This window comes from Hippopotamus amphibius, chromosome 2 (genome assembly GCF_030028045.1).
Source record: "Hippopotamus amphibius kiboko isolate mHipAmp2 chromosome 2, mHipAmp2.hap2, whole genome shotgun sequence".
NCBI lineage: Eukaryota > Metazoa > Chordata > Mammalia > Artiodactyla > Hippopotamidae > Hippopotamus > Hippopotamus amphibius.
In genome coordinates this window covers 22,307,409-22,316,839 of record NC_080187.1, presented here as the reverse complement: position 1 = coordinate 22,316,839, position 9,431 = coordinate 22,307,409, and positions in this window count along the sequence as shown.

Sequence of the window (9,431 nt, the reverse complement as noted above, 5' to 3'; positions counted from 1 at the left end):
AATGTGATATTGCCATAGGGACAGACAAATTATTTAATGGAACAAATCTGGGCATATATGCAAACTTGATGTAGGACACAGGAGGCATTTAGATCAATGGGGAAAAGAGTGGAAGTTTATCTCTACCTTATTACAGATATATCAATAGATATCAGCCTCATACCCACGTACAGTGAGCAGCTCCAGGTGATTCAAAAAGCAAAGGCAAAATTTTTAAGCTTTTAGAATAACATTTAGGAGACTGTCTTTAGGAATTCAGAATAGAAAATGAGTTCTTAAACATAATTTCAATTTAAAGACATCCACACTTTAGTCATTCCACTCCTAGGTGTGTATAACCTAGAGAAACTTGAAATGTGCACTAGGAGACATATTAAAGAATATTCACAGCACCACTGTTCTGTCTAATAAACATGATATTCATATAACCCAAATGTCCATCAAGAAGAGAGATGGGCAAATAAATTGTGGCATAGTCACACAATGGAATACTATACAGTGGTGAAAATGAATAACACACGATACGCAATGATATGGATAAATCAGAACAGTACTGAATGAAAAAGCAAATCAGGGACTTCTCTGGCGGTCCAGTGCACTTCCAATGCAGGGGGTGTGTGTTCGATCTGCAGTTGGGGAACTAAGATCCCACATGCTGTGCAGTGTGGCCAAAACAAAACAAAAAAAGCAAATCAGAGAAAAAAACCTAAAGATACCATTTCTGTAAAGTTAAAAAGGAAGCACAACCAAGCAAAGGTAACCAATATATTGTGTATACACACAGAACTTTATAAAAGATGACAAGGGAAAGATAAACACAAAACTCACATGGTGGTTACTTCTGGGGAGGAGGCTGGGAGATGGAATCCAGACAAGCACATGACTCATCATTTTTAGTCCTTTTATCTGGATGGTTTCACAGATCTTTATTATTATCTCATAATTTATATGCATATCATACATATGTTGAATGTATCGACTGTTATACACACATACACAAAATCTAGCCTATTTCTGTCAGCATTGATATAGGCCCCCAAACCTCATCCATTAAGGCAGCATTTCTCAATCTCAGCACATTTTGGATGGGATATTCTTGGGAGGATGGGATGTACAGCTCTGTGTATTGTAGAATGTTTAGTGGCATCCCTGGACTCTATTCACTAGATGCCAGTTCCATCCCCCACACAAATGTGACAACTAAGAGTATTTCCAGACATTCACAAATATTCCTTGGGATGCCAATTCCACTAAGAACCATTGCCTTAGGGATTTCCTTTTATTCTCTTCCAAATTAATCCAATAATTTAAAATGGTGTTTTTTAAAAAAATTATGTAGCATTATAAGATTTAAAAATTTTTAAATAAGCTTTATTGTTTAGAGCAGTTTTAGATTTACAGAAAAATTGTGAAGATAGCACAGAGAATTCTTACATGTCCTACACCCAGTTTCTATTATTAACATCTTACATTAGTAGGATACATTTGTTATAATTAATGAACCAATATTGATACATTGTTATTAACTATTGTCCCTACTTTATTAAGATTTCACTAGTTTTTACCTAACCTAACATTGTTTTTCTGTTCCAGGATCCCATCCAAAATACCACATTACATTTAGTCATCATATCCCCTTAGGATCCTCTTAGCTGTGACAGCTTCTCAGACTTTCTTTGTTTTGATAACATGACTGGTCATATATTTTGTAGAATATCCTTCAGTTGGGATTTGTCTGATATTTTTCTCACAATTAGACTAAAGTTATAGGTCTTGGGGAGATTTATAGAGGAAAAAGTACCATTTTCATCACATCATATCAAAGATACATATTATCAACTTGGCTTATCACAGTTGATGTTGCCTTTGATCACCTGACTGAGTTAGTGTTTGTCAGCTTTCTTCACATAAAGTTATTTTTTTCCCCTCTTCATACTGTACTCTTTGGAAAGAAGTCACTATGTACAGCCCACATTTAAGGAATTGAGTTATTCTGTACCTCCTTGACGATGCAGTGCTTACAGAAATTATTTGGAATTCTTCTGTACAGGAATTCTGTCATTTCTTCCCATTTTTAATTCAATCATATAATTATATCACTATCAACTCATGGATATTTATTTTATACTTTGATTATAATCCAGTACCACGTTATTTTGTTGCTTGAAGTGTTTCAGTTTTGGCCATTGCAAGATCTTTCAGTTGACTTCTGTACTCCTTTGACATACCTCCATCAATATGGGGTGTTTTGTTCATTTTTATTTTATTATTATTACTTTTTTGAGTACTCCCTTACTTTCTGGCACTACAGGATGCTCCAGGATCATCTCGTATATTTCTGCCCCAGTCCTAAAATAAGTCATTTCTCCAAGGACGCCTGGTTCCTTTTATTGGAGTACAGGGTTAGACCAGTATCTGAGTACGAGGTGTGCTCATTTCTACTGGAAATAAGATTTAAAAGAAAAAAAATTATTTTTTAGTTTGAATGTTTTGGGGAGACCCAGCTGTTGTAGGATTTTTATCTTTTAACCAGTGTTTATTTACTCTGCTCAGCTTACTTTGGTCAACAATTGGCAGGTGCATCTTGCAGGTCACTGTTAACCCTTCAGCAGCCCCTTACTTCCATGTTTCATTTATGGGTGAGGAAACTGAGTCCTGGAAAACCAAAGTGTGTGTTGTATCGTCTCTTCATCTGTTCTACCTTCTTTACCGTCTTGGAATGGACCTCCCAAAGGGGCTTTCTTAATTTTTGCCTGGTCCACCCAAGTCACTAGTCCTTTTCTTCAAATTTCAGATTACTGCTGGACCTTTAGGACTGTCTCTCTTACTTTCTAAAAAATAGCACTGAGTTATTACTTAGAAGAAATGCTTGTCAAATCTCACTGCTTTCCTTAATTTGGATACAAATTGGAAGGTACTCTTCATAGTTTGTGGTAGAGTTATGTCAGTTTCCTAGGTTCATTACACTTGAAATTTCTTCTCTGGTTTAGGTTCATTCTTGTTCATTTTCCTAGACTTCCATCTTCCCTGGAAGTTATGTAACAATGAATGACTTTGATTAAAATATTTCCACTCTTCTCAAGCAGTCTTGGATACTATCTTTTACCAGCTCTTATTGTGATTTTCCCTTAACTTACCTATTCCTAACCAGTTAACTAATGTGTGATTCACCCCAGTCTTTTCAAAGAAGAGGAGCTGGAGGAACAGCTGTGAGTAGGGTAGCCAGAAGAAAAAGGACAACTCCCCCACCCCTTTCCAATTGACCTGTTATATATACCTGTTGCTCCCTGAACTGAAGTTAGCTTACTATAATGAGTTGATTTGCCTTTGCTTGGTATTCCATTTGTCTACAGATATATGAAGTTGATACATATTATAGATGCCTATAATATTGTAAATGTTCTTATATGGGACAAAATAGTCCCTTCTTAGGAATCTGAGATCATATCTTTAATAGGAAATATACATTTTATTTGTGACTAGAACAAGGCTTTCATTCTGGCCATTACCTCAAAGTTCCCCTAAAATTCTTTTTTTTTTTTAATTTATTTATTGATTTATTGACCTTTTTTTTTGATCTTTTTTTTGGGGGGGGGTACACCAAGTTCAATCATCTGTTTTTATACACATATCCCCGTATTCCCTTTTTTTGGCTGTGTTGGGTCTTCATTGCTGCGCATGGGCGAGCAGCATGCTAATTGCTGCGACTGGGGGCTACTCTTTATTGTGGTGCACAGGCTTCTCATGGCAGTGGCTTCTCTTGCTGCAGAGCACGGGCTCTAGGCACGCAGCTTCAGTAGGTGCGGCACACGGGGTCAATAGTTGTGGCTCACAGGCTCTAGAGTGCAGGCTCAATAGTTGTGGCACATGGGCTTAATTTGCTCCATGGCATGTGGGATCTTCCTGGAGCAGGGATCGAACCCGTGTTCCCTGCATTGGCAGGAGGATTCTTAACCACTGTGCCACCTAGGAAGTCCCTAAAATTCTTAATATAACTGTTTAACGAGTCAAGTAGACTGGTTAGAGTATATCTCTTTTATTTTTACTTATTTGCCCTTTGTGGAAATAGACTTGTGCAAAAATCCGATCATAGTTTACAAGGTCAGTGAAAGGTTCTTGGATGCCAGACAACTGACTAGAACTGTTGCTCTTCTTCCCCAGTATGGTTCTAAAAAATGTTTACTTCATATGATCCTGCTGGGCACCAGGCAAATATTCAGCCTTGAAAAGGCAAACAAGCAAAAGATAAGTAGCAGAAAAACTAAACAAAAGAACAATCTGGAGAACTTCTCTATGAGAATGTTATTTACCTAACTGGAAAAGCAAATCTTCCCACCCCCCACCCCCCTTGGAGGTGGAGGATTACTTGTACCAGAGGATAATAAGTCTTCATATAGCCTCTCTTCTATTGGAGCAGTGGGAGTATGAGAACTTAATCAAGAATTTAATTTAGTAGAGGGTAGTAGGAGGATGACACCTACAAGAATTTAATTTGGCATAGAGGAAAGACATGGGGAAATTCCAAAGTTTGGTAGCAAAATAGTGGCCATTAAGAGACAGATAGCTCAGTTATGGACCTGATTCTTAAGCTAACTTCAAATGTCTTTTTTTTAATGCCTGGTAGGCACAGTTTGAAAGCTAGAAGATAAAAAATAACTGCTATTATTCTGCAATATAAAATGATAAAATGCTATCTTTATAGTGAGCTGGGTTGAAGCTACGTTGGTAACAGAAGAATCAAATGTTTCTCTTTCTCAGCTTGGAAAGCGTACATGTACTCACAGTAGAGTACTATGTCTCAGAATTAGTGCCTGAGTTTGGGAGATGTGGCTGTGTTTGATGTCATAGTCACTTACTGGACACCAGGAAGAATTAGGTGGTAATATCTCCAAGGAAATTGGACTTGGAATACCTACACCCACTGTGGACTCTCTTGCTAAAGTCATATTCCAAATAGAATGAAAAACTCACGCTTGGGAAAATATTTGGCTTAGGAGAAGAGGATGAATCTTAATATGAGACCAACTCCTGTGAGCAGGGCATGGGATTTCCTGAAAGGGGGTGGAGATATTAAACACAATTTTAAAGAAGGAAATTTGAACAAAACTGATACTGTCAGGGAGAAAAGCAGATACGAAGACAAGGAGCAAAGCTAGAGATTTGGCTGTGTACAAGAGGGAAACTCTTGCAGTGGTTTATAGTCTTTTGATACTTTTGCCTTGAGACAGAGTATCATTTAAGAGTTAGGTCCAGATGCATATAGTAGAAAACCAAAAAATAACAGTGCCTTAAACTAGATAATTAATTTATCATGCAAAAGAAGCCTAGAAGTAATGGTTTCAAGGCTGTTATTGCACTCCATGTTCATCAAAGATCCAGGCCCGTTTTTGTTCTATTATGTGAGCATGTAGTTTTCATTCTTTTTTTAAAATTAATTAATTTATTGGCTGTGTTGGGTCTTCGTTGCTGTGCGCAGGCTTTCTGTAGTTGCGGCAAGTGGGGGCTACTCTTTTTTTTTTTTAAAGGGTTGTTTTTTAAATTAATTAATTAATTTATTTATTGGCTGTGTTGGGTCTTCATTACTGTGTCCAGGCTTTCTCTAGTTGTGGAGAGTGGGGGCTACTCTTCGTTGTGGTGCACAGGCTTCTCATTGTAGTGGCTTCTCTTGCTGCAGAGCATGGGCTCTAGGCATACAGGCTTCAGTAGTTGTAGCATGTAGGCTCAATAGTTGTGGCTCACGGGCTCTAGAGTGCAGCCTGTATAGTTGTGGTGCATGGGCTTAGTTGCTCTGTGGCATGTGGGATCTTCCCAGCCCAGGGATTGAACCCGTGTTCCCTGCATTGTCAGGTGGATTCTTAACCACTGTGCCACGAAGGAAGTCCTAACTTTCATTCTTAAGGTCACAAAATGTCTGGAAGCCCCAAGAAGTCTTCCCAGAAGTCTTTCCCAGCATCTTCTGCTTACCTCATTAGCCATAATTTGGTCACATGGCCACCCCTAGTTGCAAGGGAGGCTTGAGAGATGCAGTGTTTTTGCTGGGCACCCTGTCACTGCCAATAATAGAGATGTACTGTTGGTAAGAAGTGGAGAAAATGTAATGGGTAGGCAAATACTCTCTGACATAACAGCTGTCATACAAAGTTGTATATACTTGTAATTCCAGGGGGAATGAATTGGGAGATTGGGATACCAAATTGTACACTCTAAATATATACAGTTTATTGTATGTTAAATGTATCTCAATAAAAGTTAAAAATAAATAAATAAAAAAAATAGAAGTAATTCCCTCATGTAAGCCTCAACTCTGGCAACGAGTTGTGTGGGGATGATGTAGGAAACAAATCAACAGAGTAAAAAAGTGGGATATGGCATGATCCACACACCCACTCTACTACTTACACTCATGCAAGGGAGCAGTTGTCTAGGAGGGAACTGTTTCCTGGAATTCTAGGAGATGGACAAGGTGCAAAGTGAGGAAGACCCCACGGTATGCCTTCGAGCAGGGGGAGTATCAGAAAGCTAGGTGGAAGACCCGGGAGAGTTCTGAGACAACTGCTCCCTAACCTCAAAAGGGAAGGCTAGTTCCTCTCATGGCTGCAAGATAGATGCAGCTGTTCCAAGCATCACATCCAGAAATAACATTAGAAGAAAAGAGGCAGTCTATTAAGTGGTCTCCTTAAGAAAGAGAAACTTTTAAGAAAAGAAAAGCTTTCCCAGCAGACCCCATATTTGCCAGAACTAGAAAACGCCCATTGCTAAACAAAGGCATTGTCTGGTGAACAATGGTATACACACAAAGGCTTTTTATTGCAATATTGTTTATAACAGATAATATTGAAGCACCTTAAATGTCCATCACAAATGGTAAAATTAATATGCAGTACATTCATATAAAAGAAAACTATACACCTAAGATACACTGGGACCTGGGATCTGTGACTCTTTACTGGACAAATGTCTCCTTGAGCAACAGAATACAAAGAAATTATAAGGCACTAAAAATAACAGCATGCATGGCAGTGTGGTAAGTATGAACAATGTTACAAAAAGGCTACAAACCAACTGCCACTTTTCAGGTTCCTGGAGCAAAAGCAGGGTACTGCATATCATCCTTGCATGCAGCACCACTGCAGGGGTGGGTAGACCACCCCTCCTGCCCAACTCACCCATCTGCCCCTACCCTCACTCTGTGTAAGGAACCAGCCTGCCCTTCTTGGAGCGTGAGCAAGCACACTTGTTTCTTGTTTTCACTCCCAATAAAGCCTTGCTTGAATTTCTCCTCTGGCTTCTTATCAATTTCTATTGATTAAAGAGTCAAAGGACCCAGGTTGGTAACACACGTATTTAAAAAAGTTAAGGTGAACTTTTAGGTATAAACTTGGAAAGATGTTTATGATACGTTAAGTAAAACAAAAACAAGTTCCAAAACAATAGGATATATATAATTTCCCCTGTGGTTTAAAATCAGTCAGAATCTATATAAAAACCTCAGTCTTAAAGGATACATGCCAAACTGTTAACAATGACCATCTCTGAAGGGTGATATTAGAAACTCACTTTCTCTAGACTTTGGAACAATGTATTAACAGAAAAATATAGACATTAAAATATAGCAATGAGGTTAATATCCAAGTTACTAATAAATGGCAATAATTCACTGAGCAATAAAAGGTACAGCTAGGGGTCCTGCTGGGAAGATTTGGTACATTGTCAGAAGCAACTGCCATACCCTCAAAACGCCAAGGATTTCCCTATTTAACCTTCTGAACTAGGGTGGGCTGTCTTGCGGGTGAGAGAAATGAAAGTTTCAATCAATCCCTGACTCTTCCAATGCCCTTGAAAGCATTTGCTCTTAGTCACATCATATTATTGGCCTTAGACCAACAATTAGTAATTTTATATTTGACTGAAGTCTAAAATATCTTAAAAAGCAAGTTGAAAATTATAACACACTAAAGCAGTGTTTTCCAAACGGTAGGTTATGATCCATGAATGAGGCATTGAAATAACCTTGTAGGTTATGACCAACTTAAAAAAACAACAGGGTAGTATATAATAGATTCAAATAGAATAGAAAACTGTGTACTGGGTCTGGATGAAAAATACATGTATGTGGGTTGTGGTCAACAAATTAGAATGTTACTGTATCATACACTTTAAGAAAATATATTCTTATTCAAGGTCAGGGTTAGAAGAGTCCTTATTTGATAATTTAAGATTAAACTTGTTTTCAATGTCATTTCCTTTGATATTTCTATTTACGTTGACATTTTCAATCTCCTATGTATTTGAAAACCACTTTTTAACATTGGAGAATTAACCTTGACAGACTTTTTTTCCCCTGCTGTGCCTTGTGGCTTGTGGCTTGTGGGATCATAGTTCCTCGACCAGGGGATTAGAACCCGCACCCTTGGCAGTGAAAGCTCAGAGTCCTAACCACTGGACCACCAGAGAATTCCCAAACTTGATAGATATTTTTTGTTTTTGGAATATAATTGCTTTACACTCTTGTACCAGTTTTTGAGGTACACCAAAGTCAATCAGCTGTATTTATACACATATCCCCATATTCCCTCCCTCCCTCGACTCCCCCCCAACCCTTTGATAGACTTTATTTATTTTTTGGTGCACGGGCTTAATTGCTCCGCGGCATGTGGGATCTTCCTGGAGCAGGGATCGAACCTGTGTCCTCTGCATTGGCAGGCGGATTCTTAACCACTGCGCCACCAGGGAAGCCCTTGTTTTTTTCTTCTTTTTTTTAATAAATTTGTTTATTTATTTTATTGGCTGTGTTGGGTCTTCGTTGCTGCACACGTGGCTGTGTTGGGTCTTCGTTGCTGCACACAGGCTTTCTCTAGTTGCCGCGAGCGGGGGCTACTCTTCATTGTGGGCTCAATAGTTGTGGCTCACGGGCTGTAGAGCACAGGCTCAATAGTTGTGGCGCACGGGCTTAGTTGCTCTGCGGCATGCGGGATCTTCCTGGGGCAGGGATTGAACCCGTGTCCCCTGCATTGGCAGGCGGATTCTTACCCACTGCACCACCTAGGAAGTCCCTGATAGACTTTAAAATTCAAGTGAAGATAAGTTTGACTATTTTATGATAATTTGATCTAATGATAAAAAGTATTTTCTTTCGGGAACTTAAAATTTATGCTGCCTCTAATTTCCCCTTTATGAGGGTCCTATAAAGAACCTCATGCTATGTTTGCCTTAATTTGAGTCAGAATATAACATATATCACAATATTGTTAATAAATTAGCATTTTGCAGTACATTATTGTGAATTTTAAAATACCAGTGCCATCTAGTGGTTATTCTCAATAAGTTTCCTTTCTCTTGGGTATATACTCAAGAGTGGAATTGCTCTTTTGTATGTAGATGTCCAGTACCTGGTAATCATACTTTAACTTTTGGGGGAACTACAAAACTGT